The sequence below is a fragment of the Balaenoptera acutorostrata genome, chromosome 18 (genome assembly GCF_949987535.1).
Source record: "Balaenoptera acutorostrata chromosome 18, mBalAcu1.1, whole genome shotgun sequence".
Classification (NCBI taxonomy): domain Eukaryota; kingdom Metazoa; phylum Chordata; class Mammalia; order Artiodactyla; family Balaenopteridae; genus Balaenoptera; species Balaenoptera acutorostrata.
Genome location: NC_080081.1, coordinates 69,758,283 through 69,779,288, shown reverse-complemented (window position 1 = coordinate 69,779,288; position 21,006 = coordinate 69,758,283). Strand labels below are relative to the sequence as shown.

Genomic DNA, 21,006 nt, shown 5'->3' with positions numbered 1-21,006 from the left:
AGAAATGCACACTAAAATTGCAGAATTTTTAGAAAACAACTTCAGAAAACCTGTGGGAGACAACTAAAGAAGTGCTTAGAGGATTATCATAGCTGTAGACCAATAGAAAAGAAATACAGAAAAAAAGAATTAAAATGTAAAAGATAAAGAATAACAGAATAAATGGGAATAATAAATAGGAAAGTAGGAATTAATGATTTAGAAGACAGACAATCATTTAAAAATCTGATTTTTAAAAATCATGATAGAAATGGATAAATCACCATTAAGCAACTCAAGAAAGGGCAAAAATATGAATGTACAAAATAAATGATAATTTTCATAATTAATATAGAAACAGGAAATTAAAAGGATTTTACATGATAACTTTCATAGCTTTCCCTAGAAATTGATAAGACAACCCAGTAGAAAAATAGGCAAGGATACAAATGAACAGCTTATAGAGGGAAATACATGTGGCACGTAAACATATGAAAAGAGCTGATTTCTACTTGTAATAAGGGAAATATAATCTAAAACTAAAGTAAGACATCATTTTTCACACATTAGATGGATAGAAATATCAAAATTCAGCATCCATCTCTGTTAGCAAGGTTGTGGGAACAGCGAGCATCTCACACATTGCTAACTGGAGCATAAATTAGTATAACCCCATGTGTAGTGCAATTTACTAATTTTGATCAATGTCTGTCAAAATTACAAATACATATACTTTTTAACTCAGTAGTTCATCGCTTGCACATATGTGAAATGATGGCTATTCAGAGTTATTCATTGTTGCTTTGTTTATAATAGTAAATGTTACAAGAAATCTTAAATTTCTATTAATAGAGGATTTGTTAATAAATAAGTTATAGTTCATTTATTAAATAGAATACTATACAGTTATAAACAAAACCAATGAGATAACTATATACAGATATCACAACTATATTGTTAAAAGATTATGAAAATAGTATAGATGGGTATGCATTAGATGCTATTTTTGTATAAAGAAATGAATATGAGCATATAATACTTATATTTGCAGTGAGAAAGTCTAGTAGAATTCATAAGAAATAAGAAATCAAGAACAGTGGCTTCTAATGGGGTATTGGTAGAAACGAAGGTGGATGTAGATCAGGTAAATATTTTAATCATGTGAATGTTACATATCGAAACAGTTTTTCAAGAAAAAATTGTTTGAAAAACTACAAATATTAAATGTAAAAAGCACCTTTAAAATCTTGGAAGAATTTTCAGTATTTATATTATTAATGGAGTTGGATTAAGTAAAATCAATGACCGATTAGTTAAAATGAGGAGTTATTTACTGGAGCAGTGATGGAGCTAAAGGACTAAGACTAACACTGAAGCTAAGTGTTAGTTTAACTACTTAACTACACAATTCAAATGATTCCTATCAATGTGACTATGAAGTTAAATTTAGTAGTCAAAAAATAACACATAAAAGAAAGCATGTACAGCTTGATGGTTAATAGAGATAACTGGTTAATAAAATACAAGTAGTTCATCGGCTCAAGTTGGGCTGCCTAGGTTTGGATCCTAGCTTAGCCACATGTTTTCTGAGTGGTTTAGAAACATCTTTGAGTCTCAGTTTTTAACCCTATAAATGAGTGAGATCATACTGCTTCCCTCATTGAGTTTTAAGGATAAACGATATAATAGATGTAAAGAGGTCACAGTATATTGCTATACGTTAATTTAAATAGTTAACAAAAATGTAAGAGGTACAATTTAATGTGCAGTTTTGATAAAGGTAGAATATTTCTTCATTATGATAAGCTGACACCAAATATAAAAATGAAACAGTAGCAGTGTTCAAATAGCAATCAGATGTTTCTACTATAACCTAATCATTACTAGTAATTATTATTCAAGATTTGAAACAAATAAAACACACAATCAGTAGCAGGAAATCGGTGTCATTGTTTATAGGTAGTTTGATTATATACCTAAAAACCTAAGAGAAGGCCACCGCCATGACGTCGCGCCAGGATGGCTGCGAGGAGCCCACTGCTCGTGGCTCACTGGCCCCGGGAGGGGATTTGGGGGGACATTCCTAGCAGCTGCTCAAACTGTTCGTTTCCGGGATCCTCCCTGTTTCTCCCTGCTTGGCACTGGCTGCCAACATACACTTTTCCTTGGTGGAATGGAAACATTCATCTGGACGAGCTGACGAGCTCCAAGGCTGACTAAAGGCAACATCTGGATGCAGTCGCCAGGAGTTCTGGCTGCTTTGACCACATCTAGCAGAGATGCAGAAAGCCTTACCAAAAGCCTGGTGCATTCATTGTGAAGCTGCCCAACACTTTTAGCACACCTGGGGTCAGTTAGGAGGGCAAAATGTCCATGTGAGCAGGATGAGCTCACCCTGTGCCTTTCAATGATCTCAAACATTTGCCATCTACCCCAGGACATGCAAAGTACCATCTACATGCATATTGGATTTCTTGGATGTGGCGGGAGAAGGGGAGAAGAACATGTTTCTACCATCTTTATATAGTAAATAAGTAATAAGGAAAGACTACAGTCCATCTGCTAGGGTGAAGTACAACTCCACTAACTCTGTGACTAAGCAAGTTATATAATATCGGCCTTACTCTCCTCATTGGTAAAACAAAAATAATAATAGTACCTGCCTCATGAAGCTGTTGAAGACCGATAAGATGACAAATGTAAAATGGCCACACCAAGTAACTTCTCAAAGAATGTAGGCTAAAAGAATTAAGTTATTTTATCATATTCTCTCTGTGTCTTCTCCAACTTCTATGCAGAAAAGTCTCCTCCATTAAAAAACTTCAAACTTGATCTACGGTTCACCCTCACAACTAACCACATCTCCACTTCTTTATTTTTTTCTGATGTGGACCATTTTTAAAGTCTTTATTGAATTTGTTACAATATTGCTTCTGTTTTATGTTTTGGTTTTTTTGGCTGCAAGGCATGTGGGATCTTATCTCCCCGACCAGGGGTTGAACCCGCACCCTGCTGCACTGGAAGGCGAAGTCTTAACCACTGGACCACTGGGGAAGTCCCACCATCTCCACTTCTTTAAATGTCCAGTTCCTTGAAAGAGGAGTCTGCACGTGTGGTCCTGCCCTAGCTCCCATTCACGCTCACCACCTGCTCCCTCCCACACAATAAGTGATGAAGATCATACATCAACAGCCCTTGCCACCTGACTTGAAGTGTTTCCCAGGCTCCCCCACTGACATGCTGGACACAGGACTGGAGTGGGTCACTAGAATGTGGACAAACACTATATTTGCCACTTGTGAGCAGAAACTTTGAATGTGCTCACTTCCTTTACTTTGGCCTCTTTCATTCTTGTCTTCTTCCATGAGAACAACATGGAAAGGAAAGGCTGCTGCTTTAGCCTGAGTCCTGGAATGAGAGGATGCCTTGAGCCCAGGAAAGCCCTCCAGAATTGCAGCCAACTCACAGGCTTCATTTCATTTCAGAAGGCAATAAATGTTTTATTCTGTTGGAAAAAAAAAAAAAAAACCTAAGAGAATCATCTTTAGAACTGTTGAAACATGAGATATCACCCAAAGTCAGCATCTCATTTGTGTATGGAGGAGTCGTTTGATAGCAAATCTGAATTGGGTTCATGGATGAAGCTAATCTGAAGTCTGGGTGGGGTAGTCTCTTCTAACACTGAGTTTATAATTTCTGTAAGTACCTAGGATACAGGTTGGGAGATAATCCATATACTTTAATTGTCAACTGAACTGGAGATAGGCTTGACATCTATCACAAATATTGAGAAGTCTGTTCTAAATAATATATGCAGCTATTCCCACCTCCTGAAGATGGAACTTAAGTCCCCTCTCCTTGAGTGAGGGATGGACTTACTGGCTAACTTACAAAGAATAGCAAAACCTGACTGTTTTTCACTATTGAATAAGGTTAACATCACCAGTCATATGTCATGTTGATATCATGTATTCCCTGATGTAATATGATGAGAAGGGCACTTCATCTCTGTGATATTCTTCTAAAACATAAATAACCTCAGTCTAATCATGGGAAAGCATCATACACCCCCAAATTGAGAGACAGTCTATAAAATACTTAACCAATACTCTTCAAAACTGTTAAAAGGCATGAAAAACAAGGGATGGGAAACTGCTACAAACCAGAGAAGTCTAAATGTAAAGTGGTATTCTAGATTGGATCCTGAACAGAAAAAAAAGGTCATGGTGAAATCTAAATAAAGTCTGTAGCTTAATTAATAATATTGTACTTATGTTGATTCTTAGTTTTGACATGTGTACCATGATTAGGTAAGATGTTAACATATGGGGAAGCTGGGTGAATTATATATGGGAACTCTCTGTACTATCTTTTCAACTTTTCTGTAAGTCTTAAAATTTTCCGAAATAAAAAGACATATAAAGTTGAGAAACCCTACCTTTGATATATGCTTGAATAGAAAGCCAAACTGTTCCTTCATGGAGGTGGCTTAATTACAGTTATTCGCAGGACAGAATTCTAACAAATGGTTCAAACAGATGATCAGAATGCCCAATGCTATACCATACTAAAGCTATAATAATTTTAGCTTCTAAAAATTTTAAAGCACATACTATTTAATGTTTACTGTGGAAATAAAAATTTCTCAACCAAGTATGTTTGTTTAATGTCTTAACTTCGAACAATGTAACTTCTGGATGAATTCCCCAAGATAATCACACTCTAAAAGGCACTGTTGGGCTTCCCTGGTGGCGCAGTGCTTAAGAATCTGCCTGCCAGTGCAGGGGACACGGGTTCGAGCCCTGGTCTGGGAAGATCCCACATGCGGTGGAGCAACTAAGCCCGTGTGCCACAACTACTGAGCCTGCACTCTAGAATCCGTGAGCCACAACTACTGAGCCCACGTGCCACAACTGCTGAACCCCGCATACCTAGAGCCCATGCTCCGCAACAAGAGAAGCGACCACAATGAGAAGCCCGCACACAGCAATGAAGAGTAGCCCCTGCTTGCCGCAACTAGAGAAAACCCGCGTGCACCAACGAAGACGCAATGCAGCCAAAAATAAGTAAATAAATAAATTTAAAAGGCACTGTTGGTAGTTAAATGAATCAACATGCTATTAGTTGTTTGTTACAGGCCTGTTACATGTTGACAGTTGTTTAACCTAATAGCGTCTTTCTTTTTTGGACTAGCTGAAATTAGTCCAGTTTATCTGGCAGAGCCAGTTGTCTGTTAGTAAAAAGTAGTGGTGCGGATTCTGGGGATACAGCAGTTCAAAAAGAAAGCTTCCTCCTCATCTACTCTCAACTCCAAGCTATTTGGCTCTCTTCTGCCAAAATGTTGGCTCTTGTGTGTACAAATGAGTCTTGATGTTCTGTTGGGGTACCAGTAGAGAAAAATGGCAACTCGTGAGGGATTTTTCTCTCCCATGGGAATGACAAACAGCTGAAGAACTATGTTAGCAGCCTAAGGTAAAGACTAAAAAGCAGCAAATTTTAAGAGATGTTTTGATCTCAGATATCTCTGCCTCCCATTCTCTCTCCTCTCCTCCGTCTCTGTCTTCCAAGGAATATTAACACTGGCTTCTATTTAAGTTACCACCAGAATGCCAAGAGGTACCTGAATTGATGGGATGAATTTTCCCTGTCCTTGAACTTGTGGGAGTGTAAGGATATTGGAGTGCTAGGATGCTGGCTTCAGGACTTACAGCATGCTAAGTTTTGTACTACAGATCAGTGTGCTTAGAGGGATCTTTGCCTTACAACACCTGCAGGGATCTCATCATTTAAAATTCATAGCAGGGAGATCTAAGTGCAACAGTGTGAAAATGGAAGACAACAACTCAGTTGAAGGGGCATAGCAACCAGAGACAGGAGATAAGAGAGAATCATCAAATTATGTACCCAGTGAAATAGAACTAGTGTGGAAGCTATCATGGAACCTTTGAATTTTACCTTTAAAAAGTGCATCTGAGATTCAAGTAGAGCACCAAAGGTGACATTCTGCCTCTTTATATCATTATTTTTCCCTATTCACCCAAATTAGTGAACTGGAAGATCTCAAAGCATGGACAAAAAACATAAAATGAGAAACTATATAAAGGCATAGGAGACTTAACATGTGACTAATAAGAATAATTGGAGAAGAAAAACGATGGGTAAAACAGGATATCCTGAAACACTTTGTACCACTAAGAACTTAGAAATGTTGGGTAAAATATAGCAAAATTCCTTTCAGATGTAGCTGGGTACACAAAAGTAAGGGAAATTCTCATATGCCAAAAATGAAGATCAAACATAATAGAAGTTATAATTCTTAAGAAACAAGATCATATTGAAACTAACCATTCAGCTTTTAAACAAATAATCAGAAGTAACTTCTGGAAATGAAAAGGCACTAACTAAAATTAACAGCTCCGTGGGCATGTTAAACAGTTTATGCAGAAATTGATAAAGAATTGGTGAACTAGAAGAAAAGAAGACATTATGTAAAAGAATCACCAAGAGACAAAGATGATAAATAGGAAAGAAGGTTAAGGATATAGAGAAAGAATGAAAGATGTCATAGAATAAAATATCAATACCTAGGAATAAATTTAACCAAGGAGGTTGAAAGATCTTTATACTGAAAACTGTAAGACATTGATGAAAAAAAATGAAGAAGACACAAACAAATGGAAAGATATACATGCTCATGGATTGGAAGAATCGATATTGTTAAAATGTCCGTACTATCCAAAGTGATCTACATATTTAATGCAATTGCTATCAAAATGCCAACGGCATTTTTCACAGAAATAGAACAAATAATTCTAAAATTTGTATGGAACCACAAAAGACCCTGAATAGCCAAAGCAATCTTGAGAAAGAACAAAGCTGGAGACATCACACTTCCTGATTTTAGATTATAATCCAGATTTATAGTATTCAAAGCGGTGTGGTCTTAGCATAAAAACAGACATATAAATCAATGGAATAAAATAGCCCAGAAGTACACCCACACACATATGGCCAATACTTTATGACAAAGGAGCCAAGATACACAGTGAGGAAGAATAATCTCTTCAATAAATGATGTTGGGAAAACTGGACAGCCACATGCAAAAGAAGGAAACTGGAACTCTAGCTTACATATTAGATAAAAATTAACTCAAAATGGATTAAAGACTTGAACATAGCACCGGAAAACATAGGGGGTAAGCTCCTTGACATCAGTCTTGGCAATGATATTTTGGATTTAACAACAAAAGCAAAAATAAACAAGTGATTGTATCAATCTAAAAAGTTTCTGCACAGCAAAGGAAACTCAACAATATGAAAAAGCAACCTACTGAATGGGAGAAAATACTTGCAAATCATTTCTCTGATAAGCTATCAATATATAAAATATATAAAGACTTCATACAACTTAGTAGCAAACAAGCAATCCAATTAAAAAATGGACAGAGGATCTGAATAGACATTTTTCCAAGGAAGACATACAACAGGTACATGAACACATGCTCAGCATAACTAATGCAAGTCTAAGCCACAATGAGATATCACCTCACACCTGTTAGATTGGCTGTTATCAAAAAGAAAAGAGATAACAGTGAGGATGTAAAGAAAAGGGAATCCATGTGCACTGTTGGTATGAATATAAATTGGTGCACCCACTATGGAAAACACTATGGAGATTCTTCAAAAAATTAAAGATAGAACTACCATATAATCCAACACTGTCACTTCTGGGACTATATCCGAAGGAATTGAAATCACTATCTCAAAGAGATTTCTGTACCCCCATGTTCATTACAGCATTATTTACAAATAGCCAGGACATGGAAACAACCTAATTGTTCATTGACAGACTAATGGATAAAGAAAATGTAGACACTTAGATCGTAGTTTTCTCTGTTTTCTGTATATAAAATGGAATAATATCCAAAGAAGGCAATCCTGTCATATGCCACAACTTAGATGGACCTTGAGGGCTCTATACTAAATGAAATAAATCAGACAAAGACAAATACTATATCATCTCACTTATGTGTGGAATCTGTAGAAACCTAACTCATAGAAACAGAGAACAGTTGGGGGTTTCCCATAATCTGCAGGGTAGAGACTGGGAGAAATGAGTGGATGTGGTCAAATGGTACAAGCTTCCAGTTGTAAGATAAATGAGATCTGGGGCTGAAGTGTACAGCATGGTGACTATAGTTAACAATACTGTATTGTATGGTATTTAAGAGCTGCTAAGAGAATAGATCTTAAACGTTTTCATCACAAAAAAAAACCTTGCAACTATGTAAGGTGATGGCTTAGCTAAACTTGTGGTAATTATTTTGCAGTATATACATGTATGAAAGCATTATGTTGTACACCTTAAACTAATGCTATGTTGTTATATGTCAATTACATCTCAGTAAAACCCGGGAGGAGTGGAGCTGATAGGCAGTTGTAACAAATGTACTCTGTTGGAGGGTGTTGATAGTGGGGACAGGCCATACATACATGGCATACATGGGGCCACCCAGGGGAATATGGGTAATCTTTGTACTTTCTGCTCGATTTTGCTGTGCACCTAAAACTACTCTAAAAAATAAAATCTGTTTAAAAGCATGTGTTGGGGGAGAAGCTGATAGGGAAATAAGAAACTAAAACAAAGTTTACTTGTTATTGGGGCAGTGTGAATGAGGAGGAAAGGGTGTGAGTTGGGTTTGAAACCTCTCTGTATCTTTTTATGTCATCATTATTTTTTACCCAGGTAAAAGTATTACGTATTTTAAAAACTGAATAATAAAAGCTGTCAGACCAATATTTAAATAGACCAAACTAAACTTTAAGGGAAAAAATTTAATGATAAAGCTAAAGAGGGGCATCATGTAATGAAAAAGGTATAGTTCACCAGGAAGGTAAAACAATGTCATATTTATATATGCTTAACAGCATAGATGAGGTATAGAAAGCAAAACTGACTGGATTTGAAAGATAAATCAAAATAGTTTAGAGGTTTTAACATATTCTTTTTAAAAGAGCCATCACAAACAAAGTATAAATTTGAACCAAAAAAATCCATTGGCTTGATTAGCATATACATTCTCCTGAAGAACAGACAAAACTATTCAAATGAGGCCATAAAAATTGACTCCATAAATTTAAATAAATTATTATCATATAGATGACTTCTCACCCACAGTGTGATTAAACAAGAAACCAGTGATAAAAATCGAACTAAGAAAATGAGGATATACATATTTTAAATAACCATAACATGACATCATTGTACAGATAATAAAATACTTAGAATCAAAAGATATTAAAATGTTCGCATATTTATACTTTTGAGAGTTGGCCTAAGTGGTATTGGAGGCAACTTACAGCTCTAAATATTATAATAAATGAGGAAACATGTTTTGTCTTTTTTTCCTCTAGATTCTAAATGTTATGCTGAACGTAAGAGTACTTTAACATTAGGATATCTTTTAATATGGTCTACTTATTAACAAATTACAGAATAGCTATATAATCGTAATAATGGGTACAAAAATTTTTTTGTAAAATTAATTACACATTCATCATAAAAATTCTTAGGAAACCATGAATATAAAATGATTTATTTTACCTGATAACATATATCTACCCAAAACTTAACACAGACCTATTTAGTGGTGAAATGTTAGAAATAATCCTTTGCATAACTAACAATTATCAAAGGCTGTTTTCACCACTCCTGTTCATCATCATGTTGAATAATACAATGACATTTATAGGACACTCTACCTAAAGACAGCAGAATTGTTTTCAAGCTTCATTTGCAACATTCTCCAGAATATAGTATAGGTTGGGCTGTAGTACATAAAACAAGTTTCAGTAAATCTAAAAGAATTGAGGTCAAACAAAATATGTTCTTTGACTACAACAAAATTAAATTAGAAATCAACAACAAAAAAGAGATTTGAGAAATTGCTAGATAGAGTAAATAGCACACTTCTAAATAACTCCTGGATCTAAAAAGAAATCACAAAGAAAGATAGAAAATAATTTGATTTGAATAAAAGCAAAACCACAACACATAACAACTTATTGAATCCTAATGCATTGCTGATGGGAATGTAAAATTCTCCAGCCGCGTTCCAAGAGGGTTTTCTAATTTCTTAAAAAATGTAGCACTTATCATACAACCAGATATTTCTATATTTAGGTGTCTGCCCAGGAAAGATGACATCATATGTTCACATCTAGACTTGTGCATGAATGTTCTTGGTGCCGTTATTCATAATAGGCAAAAACTGGAGACTATCCAAAATTCCATCAGTTGGTGAATAGATAAATGAAATATCATATGCCCATATGATGGAATACTATTGCACAATTGAAAGGAAATGAATTACTGATGCATACTATGACATGAATGAGTTCCTAAAAACATGCTAAATGAAAGAAGCCAGATGCAAAAGACTATATATTGTATGATTCCATTTATATGAAGTATCCAGAATGCAGGTTGGTGGTCACATGGGGCTAGTGATGGAAGTGGGGATTGCCTACAGATGGGCACAAGGGAACTTTTTAGAGTCAAGAAAATGTTCTAAAACTGGATAGTAGTGATGATTGCATGACTCTATGAGGTCTTTAAGAAAGCACTGGCTTGTACACTTATAAAATTTGTGAATTTTATGGTGTGTATATTATACCTCAATAAAGCTAATAAAAACTTGAAAAGCAAAATTTAAAACTCTTAGCAAATGTAGGATAATAGTGTTATCACCTTGGATTAAGGAAGGGTTTGTAAACTAGTAAGTAAACATACATAAATCATCTAGGGAAAAGTTGATAAATGTGATCATTAAAATATAACATGTTTTAAAACCATAAAAAAGTGAAAAGATGAGCCACAAAGTGAAAGATGATATTTGCAGTTTATTTGTAATACAGTGGGTTTGTATCCTGACCCTATGAAAAATCATGCAAACTAATAAGAAAAAGAAAAACCATTAGGAGCATGAAGAATATAAACAGTTCACTGAAGAGCAAACTTGATTTGGCTAATAAGCATATGGAAAGATACTCGACTTCGGTAGCAATCAAAAGTACAAAATTTAAAAGTTACCTTTAATACCCACTAGGGTGATAAGCTTTAAAATTTTTGACAGTATCAGGTGTTGGCAAGGATATGCATAAGAGACTTTCAGATCACTGGTGGAGTTGTATAATTGTTACAATCACATTGGGGAACAATTTGACTATTTTCAAAAAGATGAAGCTACTCTATGACTAATTATTAATTGTCTCTGTGACATAGAGACACTCATGTATGTGCACAAATGCTCAATGTAACATCATTGGTAATAATGAAAAGTTGGAAACGACGTAAAAGAATATCAGTGGGGTAACAGAAATGAATTTAGGTATATTCATACAATTGGATATATTCAGCTTTGAAAATGAATTAACAGAAGTTAACTTTCATAAACCTAATATGAAGCAATAAAGCAAGTTGTAGAAAGGATGTATAGTAGTGATATAATTTATCTAAACTTCAAAAATATGAAAAAATAAAATAATAAATAGTTTAGGAATAGGTACATATCTAATAAAAGTATAAAGACATGCATGGCTATATAAAAGCAAATTCATGATATCATTTACCCCAAAACATCGTGAAAAGGATGGGCTCATGGACAGGTACCCAGAAGTGCTTATTTTAATACTTTATTTCTTAAGTTGTAGTAATGGTGGCTACATGAGTATTTATTATATGATTTCCTTTCTTTTTAATAAATCAGATCTTAAAAAAATAAATGGGTAAGGAAAGGTCCCTAACAGAAAAAGAATTCAGAACTTCGTTGGCATTATAGAAATCAGATGTGATCTGAAAGCACAAAATAGAATCAGTTGAACTTGAAGTTAAAAGTTCAAAACAAAAAATTAAAAGACATTATACATTGATGAAAGGCACAGTTTAAGTAGATGATGTTATGGTCATAAGCCTCAAAGCATCAAATATTGCATTCAGATATGTAAGGCAAACCATTAGAGATGCTATAAGTAATTGATAAGATACAGTAGTCTAGACAGTATTTCTCCTTCAGAATGGGGACAATTGAATAGATAACATATAAAGATATAGAGAAATTGAGTATATATTCATAAAACTTGACTCAGTAGGTATATGTTCAATCTTATATGCTTTGAAAATATACTTTATGGCTATAGGATATTTACTAAAATTTAAAAAATCATGTCCTTGACCATAAAGTAAACAATGTGGACACAGTAGAGATTTTACTGGCACCATTTTCTGACCGTAAGGTAATAAAATTAGAAATTAAAAAAAAGTTGAGCAAAAAAAATTTCAACAATTTAGAAATTAAGAAATGTTCCCAAAAACCTGCTAGTAAAGAAAAGATAATAAAATGAAAATAAGTTCTTTAAAATTATCTATGCATCATAGCAAAAACATACTCAGAAGTAAATACTTCCAATATTGAAGAATAAAGATCATGATAGGAATGTATACTCATATTACAGCATTGATTAAAGGACAACAGAGTAAGCTAGGAAGTACAAATTAATAAAGATGAAGACTAGCATCAAGAAAGAAAATAAAACAAAAACTGTTGAAGGGATCACTGACTACAAGAGTGATTTTATTGAAGGAATCAATAAAATGGATAAAACTTTTTCATATCTCGTTAATATAAAATGAAAAAATTTGGGAATGAAGAAGGGCCTTCAGAATTATAGGCCAGATTATAGTAATTATAAGAAAATATGTTATGACAACATGCAAGATATTCACTTCTAGTCCTTGGTAATAACATCATTTTGCTACAAATATTTTTAAATACTTATTTTTTGGGTTCTCAGTACATATACATATTACTTCTTCCATCAAATAAAAGGTGGGAAGAGTAAGATCACTAATAAACAAGGTAAAAGTACAGGTGCACAAAACATAATTCTGTTTTGCTTCACTAGTAATCACTATCTGATATTTCAACAGAACCATGCTATGGTCCTTTAATTCATAGTTGTGTTTTGATACAATTTCTCATAAACACCGACAGATGCATGTATTATTGAGTTCCTATAGCTTATCCATTCTTAACCTCAAAGTCAAAGGCTGAAGAAATTTAGGTTAAAACCTCAAAAAATTTTACAATTCTCCTGATAGATTAAAGGAGTTTGAAAAGTATAATAGTGTCCATTATTTGAATAACTAATGATTCTTAACTATAGAATAATGTATAGAATAGTAGCCTAAAATGATCTTACTTTCAGTTTATTAGAAAGGAAATTGAAAATGTAAATAATATTTTAATGTATTTCCTGAAAATCATGAAAAAATTTAATAGCTGCAGTAAGGAAGAGCTATAGTACGTAGCTTAATTGAAAGACTCAATTAGATAAAGATAGATTTGTAATGAACTGAACTTATAAACCTAATGCAGTTTTGATAAAAATTCCAAGTTTTCTTTAAAAATGTTCAAAAATTGTTGTAAAGCTAACTCAGGCGAACAAACAAGTAAAAAAAAGTCAGTGAAAGATTAAAAAATAAGTATAATGAGTGTGTATTGTGATAAGTCTAGTAGACCTTATACTAAGGAATGAGCTAAAAATAGAGGTGAATAGCAACCCCAGGTACACATGCTAATGTATGTATGTTTAGATATGAGGAACATTATTAAAATGTGAATTATTCAATAATTAGCAGCAAAAAACTGTTTAATTTATGAATTGGAGAGTCTTACCCCAAACCATGTTTCCTCTCTCATCTTTTCTCCCCAAGCCCTAATCTTTGCATTTGACTGTTTTATTATTATTATAATACATAGGATTGGTGAAACTGCTGGTAATTTGTACCTTGATGTTGGAGTATGAATGTACATATTTTTGGAGGTCATAAACTTCGAAGTCTCATAAAATAAAATTAAACTTAAAAGTTTTAACCGTGACAGTCAGCTCTACCCACCACCAGAGCCTCCCATCAAGCCTCTTAGATAGCCTCAACCACCAGAGGGCAGACAACAGAAGCAAGAAAAACTACAATCCTGCAGCCTGTGGACCAAAAACCACAGTTACAGAAAGACAGAGAAGATGAAAAGGCAGAGGGCTATGTACCAGATGAAGGAACAAGAAAAAACCCCAGAAAAACAACTAAATGAAGTGGAGATAGGCAACCTTCCAGAAAAAGAATTCAGAATAATGATAGTGAAGATGATCCAGGACCTCGGAATAAGAATGGAGGCAAAGATTGAGAAGATGCAAGAAATGATTAACAAAGACCTAGAAGAATTAAAGAACAAACAAACAGAGATGACCAATACAATAACTGAAATGAAAACTACACTAGAAGGAATCAATAGCAGAATAACTGAGGCAGAAGAACGGATAAGTGACCTGGAAGACAGAATGGTGGAATTCACTGCTGCGGAACAGAGTAAAGAAAAAAGAATGAAAAGAAATGAAGACAGCCTAAGAGACCTCTGGGACAACATTAAACGCAACAACATTCGCATTATAGGGGTCCCAGAAAGAGAAGAGAGAGAGAAAGGACCAGAGAAAATATTTGAAGAGATTATAGTCGAAAACTTCCCTAACATGGGAAAGGAAATAGCCACCCAAGTCCAGGAAGCGCAGAGAGTCCCATACAGAATAAACCCAAGGAGAAACACACCGAGACACATAGTAATCAAAGTGGCAAAAATTAAAGACAAAGAAAAATTATTGAAAGCAGCAAGGGAAAAACGACAAATAACATACAAGGGAACTCCCATAAGGTTAACAGCTGATTTCTCAGCAGAAACTCTGCAAGCCAGAAGGGAGTGGCATGATATACTTAAAGTGATGAAAGGGAAGAACCTACAACCAAGATTACTCTACCCAGCAAGGATCTCATTTAGATTTGATGGAGAAATCAAAAGCTTTACAGACAAGCAAAAGCTACGAGAATTCAGCACCACCAAACCAGCTCTACAACAAATGCTAAAGGAACTTCTCTAAGTGGGAAACACAAGAGAAGAAAAGGGCCTACAAAAACAAACCCAAAACAATTAAGAAAATGGTCATAGGAACATACATGTCGATAATTACCTTAAACGTGAATGGATTAAATGCCCCAACCAAAAGACATAGACTGGCTGAATGGATACAAAAACAAGACCCATATATATGCTGTCTACAAGAGACCCACTTCAGACCTAGGGACACATACAGACTGAAAGTGAGGGGATGGAAAAAGATATTCCATGCAAATGGAAATCAAAAGAAAGCTGGAGTAGCTATACTCATATCAGATAAAATAGACTTTAAAATAAAGAATGTTACAAGAGACAAGGAAGGACACTACATAATGATCCAGGGATCAATCCAAGAAGAAGATATAACAATTATAAATATATATGCACCCAACATAGGAGCACCTCAATACATAAGGCAACTGCTAACAGCTATAAAAGAGGAAATCGACAGTAACACAATAATAGTGGGGGACTTTAACACCTCACTTACACCAATGGACAGATCATCCAAAATGAAAATAAATAAGGAAACAGAAGCATTAAATGACACAATAGACCAGATAGATTTAATTGATGTATATAGGACATTCCATCCAAAAACAGCAGATTACACGTTCTTCTCAAGTGCGCACGGAACATTCTCCAGGATAGATCACATCTTGGGTCACAAATCAAGCCTCAGTAAATTTAAGAAAATTGAAATCATATCAAGCATCTTTTCTGACCACAACGCTATGAGATTAGAAATGAATTACAGGGAAAAAAACGTAAAAAAGACAAACACATGGAGGCTAAACAATACATTACTAAATAACCAAGAGATCACTGAAGAAATCAAACAGGAAATAAAAAAATACCTAGAGACAAATGACAATGAAAACACGACGACCCAAAACCTATGGGATGCAGTGAAAGCAGTTCTAAGAGGGAAGTTTATAGCTATACAAGCCTACCTAAAGAAACAAGAAAAATCTCAAGTAAACAATCTAACCTTACACCTAAAGAAACTAGAGAAAGAAGAACAAACAAAACCCAAAGTTAGCAGAAGGAAAGAAATCATAAAGATCAGAGCAGAAATAAATGAAATAGAAACAAAGAAAACAATAGCAAAGATCAATAAAACTAAAAGTTGGTTCTTTGAGAAGATAAACAAAATTGATAAGCCATTAGCCAGACTCATCAAGAAAAAGAGGGAGAGGACTCAAATCAATAAAATCAGAAATGAAAAAGGAGAAGTTACAACAGACACCGCAGAAATACAAAACATCCTAAGAGACTACTACAAGCAACTTTATGCCAATAAAATGGACAACCTGGAAGAAATGGACAAATTCTTAGAAAGGTATAACCTTCCAAGACTGAATCAGGAAGAAACAGAAAATATGAACAGACCAATCACAAGTAATGAAATTGAAACTGTGATTAAAAATCTTCCAACAAACAAAAGTCCAGGACCAGATGGCTTCACAGGTGAATTCTATCAAACATTTAGAGAAGAGCTAACACCCATCCTTCTCAAACTCTTCCAAAAAATTGCAGACGAAGGAACACTCCCAAACTCATTCTATGAGGCCACCATCACCCTGATACCAAAACCAGACAAAGACACTACAAAAAAAGAAAATTACAGACCAATATCACTGATGAATATAGATGCAAAAATCCTCAACAAAATACTAGCAAACAGAATCCAACAACACATTAAAAGGATCATACACCACGATCAAGTGGGATTTATCCCAGGGATGCAAGGATTCTTCAATATACGCAAATCAATCAATGTGATACACCATATTAACAAATTGAAGAATAAAAACCATATGATCATCTCAATAGATGCAGAAAAAGCTTTTGACAAAATTCAACACCCATTTATGATAAAAACTCTCCAGAAAGTGGGCATAGAGGGAACCTACCTCAACATAATAAAGGCCATATATGACAAACCCACAGCAAACATCATTCTCAATGGTGAAAAACTGAAAGCATTTCCTCTAAGATCAGGAACGAGACAAGGATGTCCACTCTCACCACTATTATTCAACATAGTTCTGGAAGTCCTAGCCACGGCAATCAGAGAAGAAAAAGAAATAAAAGGAATACAAATTGGAAAAGAAGAAGTAAAACTGTCACTGTTTGCGGATGACATGATACTATACATAGAGAATCCTAAAACTGCCACCAGAAAACTGCTAGAGCTAATTAATGAATATGGTAAAGTTGCAGGTTACAAAATTCATGCACAGAAATCTCTTGCATTCCTATACACTAATGATGAAAAATCTGAAAGAGAAATTATGGAAACACTCCCATTTACCATTGCAACAAAAAGAATAAAATACCTAGGAATAAACCTACCTAGGGAGACAAAAGACCTGTATGCAGAAAACTATAAGACACTGATGAAAGAAATTAAAGATGATACCAACAGATGGAGAGATATACCATGTTCTTGGATTGGAAGAATCAACATTGTGAAAATGAGTATACTACCCAAAGCAATCTACAGATTCAATGCAATCCCTATCAAATTACCAATGGCATTTTTTACGGAGCTAGAACAAATCATCTTAAAATTTGTATGGAGACACAAAAGACCCCGAATAGCCAAAGCAGTCTTGAGGCAAAAAAATGGAGCTGGAGGAATCAGACTCCCTGACTTCAGACTATACTACAAAGCTACAGTAATCAAGACAATATGGTACTGGCACAAAAACAGAAACATAGATCAATGGAACAAGATAGAAAGCCCAGAGATTAACCCACGCACCTATGGTCAACTAATCTATGACAAAGGAGGCAAAGATATACAATGGAGAAAAGACAGTCTCTTCAATAAGTGGTGCTGGGAAAACTGGACAGCTACATGTAAAAGAATGAAATTAGAATACTCCCTAACACCATACACAAAAATAAACTCAAAATGGATTAGAGACCTAAATATAAGACTGGACACTATAAAACTCTTAGAGGAAAACATAGGAAGAACACTCTTTGACATAAATCACAGCAAGATCTTTTTTGATCCACCTCCTAGAGTAATGGAAATAAAAACAAAAATAAACAAGTGGGACCTAATGAAACTTCAAAGCTTTTGCACAGCAAAGGAAACCATAAACAAGACGAAAAGACAACCCTCAGAATGGGAGAAAATATTTGCAAATGAATCAACGGACAAAGGATTAATCTCCAAAATATATAAACAGCTCATTCAGCTCAATATCAAAGAAACAAACACCCCAATCCAAAAATGGGCAGAAGACCTAAATAGACATTTCTCCAAAGAAGACATACAGACGGCCACGAAGCACATGAAAAGATGCTCAACATCACTAATTATTAGAGAAATGCAAATCAAAACTACAATGAGGTATCACCTCACTCCTGTTAGAATGGGCATCATCAGAAAATCTACAAACAACAAATGCTGGAGAGGGTGTGGAGAAAAGGGAACCCTCTTGCACTGTTGGTGGGAATGTAAATTGATACAGCCACTATGGAGAACAATATGGAGGTTCCTTAAAAAACTAAAAATAGAATTACCATATGATCCAGCAATCCCACTACTGGGCATATACCCAGAGAAAACCGTAATTCAAAAAGACACATGCACCCGAATGTTCATTGCAGCACTATTTACAATAGCCAGGTCATGGAAGCAACCTAAATGCCCATCAACAGACGAATGGATAAAGAAGTGGTGGTACATATATACAATGGAATATTACTCAGCCATAAAAAGGAACGAAATTGAGTCATTTGTTGAGACGTGGATGGATCTAGAGACTGTCATACAGAGTGAAGTAAGTCAGAAAGAGAAAAACAAATATCGTATATTAATGCATGTATGTGGAACCTAGAAAAATGGTACAGATGAGCCAGTTTGCAGGGCAGAAGTTGAGACACAGATGTAGAGAATGGATATATGGACACCAAGGGGGGAAAACTGCGGTGAGGTGGGGATGGTGGTGTGCTGAATTGGGCGATTGGGATTGACATGTATACACTGATGTGTATAAAACTGATGCCTAATAAGAACCTGCAGTATAAAAAAACAAACAAAACAACTAATACTAAACTTTCATTGGGTTATTTGTATGGAAATATGTTAATATAAATGTTTCAGACATTACATGAAATTTCTAAAAATCTTATATTTGTATTTGTATGGAAATATGTTAATATAAATGTTTCAGAAAAAAAAAAAAAAAAAAAGTTTTAACCGTATAATTTTCATTACAAGAATTTATCCTAAGGAAATGACCATGGATATGCCGAAGTATTTATGTAAAAGGGCAAAGTTTTGTTTATGGTAGAAAAAAATTTGAAAATAACATAAATGGCCAACAGTAGTGAATGGATAAATTATGCTACATTCTAGTTATAAACTATATTTAATAACTGAAATTTTAAGACAATATGTTGTTGTTTTACAGGTGACAAGCTACAAATTATCTTATGTAGAATTATTTCCGTTGTATTGATATCATCTATATCTATCTATCATATACTTATGTGCAACGTAATTAGTCTGAAAGAACATCAACTGATATTTATGATTATCTCTGGGTTATAGAATTATGGGTTTTCTTTTTTTTCTTTGTCCTGTTCCAACATATTCTCTGAATTTGTTACAAGAAGTATTTTTTGATCATCCCCCCCAAAATACTTGTTTTGTGAAGAAAGAAATTAGGGTGTGTTTTTAATGGAATGTTTAGTAAGCTAATAAATGTGTAATTTGTATGAGATTAAAAGGTTACTCTTTTAAAAAAATAGATTGCACTCAATCCAGGTGGGCAGAAATGCTATAAAATTTAAAAGGTAAAGCAGCTAGGCACTAAAGTCTGAAGTTTATTTAGGTCTTAAAGTTAAACAGGTTCAAGTTGTTAGTTTCTCAAATATATACCCTAGTGAAGCCTTTCTGAACTGAATACATAGAGCTGGGTCTTTCATTAGACGTCCTCTGGGAAACAAAATCATGTGATGTACAGGGCCAGCATGCCCACTTTATGCCTGAAATGATGGATGCCACTTTTGGCTATCTCTTGATTGCTGTGAGACAGCATTTATTGGTGAGCATTGTTTCAAAGAAAACTGCAAGAGGAAGCTGACTCATCTTTTTCCTGGTATGTGCAGTATTCTTCAAGTCCCCCTAAGAGGTAGAATTAAGCTGCTCTGTAAACATTTACTTTGGAGGAGATAGGCAAGAGAGCGTGAATTTCTGTAGTAGTTGAAATTATGGTGTCCCAGTTAAGAAATTACTCTAAATTTCAGATAGCCTAATTTAAATGACTTTTACCAGCTCCGAGTATCAAAGAGATATATCAAGAGATATACATTGACATTTGTTTTTCTTGATTGGGAGCAAATGAAAGTGTCAGGCTTCCTTTCCTTAGGTGTGGCTTGAGTTGGAAGAGACTAAAGCCTTCCCCTTCATAATCTCAAAATATCCATCTGTCCTGTTATTATTATTTTTTTTAATGACCATTTGACTTTTCCCAGTCTTACTTAAGTGTTTTACAAACACAGCCATTAGACACTTGCCCTAGCTTCCTTTTGGATTTAGGTAATTGCTGTTTCCTTCTCTGGGCTGAGGAGGATTGGGTGAGGGGAAATAGCTGCCCTGCCTCTTTTGTTGTGCAGTGTGCAGCTTGAAGGCTGATGTTAGAAGAGAGGATTTCCAGGTGAGTGGTGCCCAGATAAATGGTTCATTATTTGATTTGTGCATTAATTAAGGTAGCAATAGCTCCTGTAACAAACAGTGAAGTTTTAGTAACTTACCAAACTCGTAGTTTCTTTCTTATTCACTTAAAATCCAAATGGGTATACTCAGCAGTTGATGTTCTTCAAGCTGTGCTTTAGAGACCCAGGCTGCTTCTTTCATCTGGTACCTCTGTGTCTTCATCATAAGGCTCCTGTGTTGCTGCCTTGAGGAAGAGCATGGAAGAGTACATGAGTGTTTTCTGTAGCCCAGGCCTAGAAATGATCCACAGCTTTTCTTCTCGGGTTCCATTGGCTAGAA

At 34.8% G+C, this 21,006-nt stretch overlaps 1 protein-coding gene across 6 annotated transcripts in view; it reads left to right on the top strand.

The window, feature by feature from the left end:
• The window catches only part of NBEA (neurobeachin), a 631,767-nt gene that overhangs the window by 157,973 nt on the left and 452,788 nt on the right, over positions 1-21,006 (top strand). The gene's annotated exons all lie outside the window — the stretch shown is intronic.